At 38.3% G+C, this 4,656-nt stretch overlaps 1 pseudogene; it reads right to left on the bottom strand.

Moving 5' to 3' along the window:
- On the bottom strand, positions 306-4,297 carry LOC8071590 (annotated as a pseudogene).

Below are 4,656 nucleotides of genomic sequence, written 5' to 3'. Positions count from 1 at the left end.
ATATTATTCTACACCGCAAGTCAAAACTGAGCAGAAAAAATACTGAGCAATACTGAACAACGTTCAGTATCATCCAGTCGTACACCCAGGACCACGAAATATTGAATAATACTGAAACACGGGTACCGAACAATACTGAATTTTGTTCAGTATAATACTTTGGTGTAGAATACTATTCTACACCTAGGGTGTAGAATAGCACTTTTATATATATATATATATATATATATATATATATATATATGTACGACGATCAAACAAATTAAGTGCCAATATACCAGCTTGCGATATTTCGGTAATTTTCCCTAGAAGTGATTCATCATCCAGGTCGAGCTCATAGATGCAGCCATTTCAGGTGGCAGGCTTGGCACCACCTCACCTCCCAGATCACTCAACAATACCGTGAGCAAATCCTTTTCACAGTTTACAGGATCAGTGTAGCTTCCCATTTCATCAGGCTGGCCCTTGGCATTATTGTCGTCTGCGATGACAGGAAGGTAGCTTGGTTGCTGAACACCATCAACAACAATGTTGTTGCTGGCACCGTTTTGCAGTGTCCCCCTGATTTCTTCTTGCACATGAGAGTTTGCTGTGGTGGTTTTGAGGCTGGCCCTTGGCATTGCCATGGCAGCCTGGACCTGCGTTAGTGTGATGCCCATGAGAGTTTGCAGTGGTGGTGGTGTTGAGGCTGTTGTAGTGCCATGACCATCAGTGGCTAGGCTTCTGCTTGCCTTGAAGTTGGCAACTCCTGGTTTCTTCTTGCAGATGACTTTGCACAGTACCCAATCTTCCTGGTGGTGGGACATCGAGGAGACGAGGACCCATATAATAAATAAATAAACTACTGTCAACATCTCATTGATTATTCAACTGCAGCCCTGGTGGCAATCTTGTCAACGTTTGTAGCTGTACTAGCTTTGATTGTGTGACTCAACATTGTGAATTAATACATCAAGTTTAAAGGGGAAAAATCCAAATCAACTAGGGTTTTTCAGTTGGCCCAACCTACCCATTAATATTAGGATTTCTGTTCAATTCATTAATTGCTCCACTCTTCATTTTTCAGTTGGTCCAATCTAGTACCCATTAATATTACAATTTTATTTTTCCTTGGTTTGTCCACGTTCAAGTTGAGTTTGAAGTTGAAATTTGTTGGATGATAGTGAATTCCATAAATTTATATTAGGAAAATATATTATTTTTCATCATATTTTTAAGTCATGTATCAGTAGGGTTATTTTTTAAGATGCCTAAGATATAGAAAATGAGAAAAGATCATAATATATTTTTCTAAAATTAATTACAATGTTCTATATGATCCTATAAAAGTTGAACCTAAAATTGAACTTATATCTGAAAACAAAAAAATATTATTAAGTGTTAGCTTGGATCAACTAAAAGATCTAGAGGGATAAATTGAACATAAAAAATTAGTTTAGGCATTAGGAGAACGATGTTCCTATCTAGGGGAGTAAATTGGACCTTTTCCATTTTACACGACCCTGATTCATACATATACGTGTAAAATTTGTATCCACTTTAACTTTACTTTTTCAGGGCTACACACTTTTTCGTTAATTTGGTCAATCAAATAAAGTGATCAGTGATCCAAATTATGTATTTTTATGTTAGGCTGAAAATGAAACTATTTGCAAATTATTAAAGAGCTTACTACTTGATAAGCATAAGAAATTCCTTGAATTGTTTCATACAAGCAAATTTTGAGTGAAGAATTAAGTGAAGTTATTATTGCAAGCAAGTTGGCATGACTGTCTCTTTTCTTCACTGGAAGAATAATTCCATATAAGGCTATATCTTTGTTCTTTTCCAAGAAGAATGTTGATTAATTCTTATTATATTTGTCTACTAGTACATTTCTATATTGTAACATAATAATTGTAAACCACGTAGTGGACAGGTAAATGGGGCAAATATCCTTGTGTTCATGATCAGTAATATTAAAATAAAAATGATTACAAAAAGGCTGGGCGGAAGGGCAATTCATTTTATGTTTTTAGTTTAACTTTGGACTTTTGCATGCAATACATCACTTCCTCTGTTTCACATTTTCTGTTAGAACTGTATATATACAAGTATTTGATTAATATTTTAACTTTTATTCACTGGATAAATCATTTAATAAGACCAAGACTAACGATTTTGTTCCATACAAATTAACAAATTGGACAAACATTGTGACATGCACCGAGGTATAGTATATTTCCTGTATTTCTCTAACATTATATATTTAGGGGACTTAATTAATAACATAAAGCTAATCTTGAATTTATATGGATGAAACATGATCGCTATAGATTCCTCTCGTATATATGTACACATAATTTGAAATAGTCGATCAGGATACCACATGTTCAACCGAAAATTATACAACAATGCAATTCATTGTGCTGACAGCTAGCTTGTTCCTATTTAGTTTTATGAACAAATCAATTACCATTTCAAACTGTCACAAGTCAATGATGACTTACTACCCCCCTTTTTTGTGCCATGTCTTGGATGTGCAAAAAAATTTCTTGTTTAATTCATGCACATGTGTAAACTAGATCTGTAGTGTGTCCACTATAGCTAGGCACATCTTATTAATTTAATTAATTACCTTGGAAAGGTTGGAGGATTGCTGATAATGTGAACCCTCCATCATCCTGTACTCATGCATCACCCATTCCGTCTTGCTTCCCTTGGGGGCTCTCCCATTGTAAAATACAAGGGTTTTCCTCATCCCCACCAGCATCCCATGACACTCCACCACACGGTCCTTGCCTGTAGCTAGCCTTCCAGCAACCAGATGCTGTTGCCCGGTTTGTGCGTTGCCCCGTCGCATACTTTCGGTCCCTTTGGCTGAAGAAATACCACTGCCTAGGCCCCACCAATGCTGCCCCTGAGCACACAAAATAGCAAAATATATAGCAAACATCATTTACTGTGCTGAGTTATCCCAAAGGACAAATATATGTCTGTATGTAAATAGAGATATGGCTTCCTTTATGTTTAAATGCATACTGCTGTTTTGATAGTAAACTCGCACAGCTTGTTGGTTCATATATAGTGTCCATTTTCACCCTTTGCTTTCCAGTGTTTTTTTTTCCCTTTTCCTGGTGGAAAAAACTATTACATTGGAAAGCGATAAACTATATATGGATTAAATGATTAATAATATAGTAGTATATAGGAATCACAGCGTTTGAGAAAATAAACATAAGAGGCAGTTTTGTTATAGAGGATCTGAGATCCCGTATATAAGATGTTTATGCATACGGCGACAGAAAGAGGCTTAACAGCTTGAGTACTTGATATTGAAACAGACTATGAATAATTCAGATTCATATGTGGTTAAACAAAGTTGTCATGTCGTGGTAGTTATAACTTTAGTCGTCGATCTCAAGTTTAGGGGCAACACCGTTATTGCATGCTCAGCTTAAGTACTCCATTCATGGATGCAAATTTGCCCTAATCGCTACTAGAAGCGGCCTCTCTGACGAGGGTCCGAAGCCCTCGGCAAAGGCCCATAAACCTTCATAAATGCATTTGTCGAGGTTGGCCCTTGGCAAAGAGCGCTCGGGGAATTTTGATTCGGCAAAGAGGGCTTCGCGGACGGCCCTTTATCATGTGTTTTTATACGAGCAAAAAGCCAATTACTATTTTTAAAACAACATAGTAATTCATGATGCCTGTTATTTGTATTCGTAAATTTAGTAGCACAGAATCAGTTGCACTATTAGAGTTAATTTGACCACGACAATGATCGATCAGACACTGAAAAGTAAGAAACACACTAAGATGAGAGAATAGTTGAAGTAATGAAGGAGCATAGATGTAGGTGGAACCTTTTTAATTAAACATTTAAAAGTCTAGATATACTACGGGTAAATTTTACCTAGGTTTATTGTATGTACGGTATGCACAACACAAACAATGGATTGCTGAAGCGATTGAGGATAGCAATAACAAATAGAAATGAGATCCACAGGCTGCATAGCGCTCTCTCTCTCTCTCTGTGTCTGCACCAGCAAGTGGTGCATGCAAGCCTGTTATGAATTAAAATCAGTACTCGATTAAGGAGAGGAGCGGGGGAGAGAGAGAGAGACTCACTCGGGAGATCCCATGGCTCAACCTTGTTGAGATCGACGTCCACCATAGGCGGGCGATGTCCAGAGAAGCCGATCTTGCCAAAGACCTTCGGTGCTAGATATTCACGAATGAGTTCATCATCCCTTGGGTGGAACCGGAACCCTGGGGGCAACTCCGCCTCCACCATGCACACGAAGCTCATGGACATCTCTCTCTCTCTCTCACTTAGAAGGGAGAAAATAGGAACCTTCCAAGGACTGAAACCAGTAAAGGGCTAAGTAGTTATGCTTGTGTCATGTGAGTATGTGAGATTACCTGCGAAGGGAGGTTTATATATATGGTGTGTGGTTTAGGTGGTGCGCAGTACACTAGTACACAGGTACTGCACACGCGGTTCGCAACCCTTTTCTACAGGCGGTTTGGCGAACCGCTTGCGCTGGGCTGGCATGTGGAAATAAATTTTTCCACACACGGGTAATGAGAATCGCTTGTAGAAATGCATTTCTACATGCGGTTCACATAACTGAACTGCCTATAGAAATGCATTTCTCTACAGGCAGACCGTCT

Source organism: Sorghum bicolor, chromosome 5 (genome assembly GCF_000003195.3).
Source record: "Sorghum bicolor cultivar BTx623 chromosome 5, Sorghum_bicolor_NCBIv3, whole genome shotgun sequence".
In the NCBI taxonomy this organism is placed as follows: domain Eukaryota; kingdom Viridiplantae; phylum Streptophyta; class Magnoliopsida; order Poales; family Poaceae; genus Sorghum; species Sorghum bicolor.
Note: the sequence above shows the minus strand (reverse complement) of the source record. Positions and strands in the feature narration are given on the sequence as shown.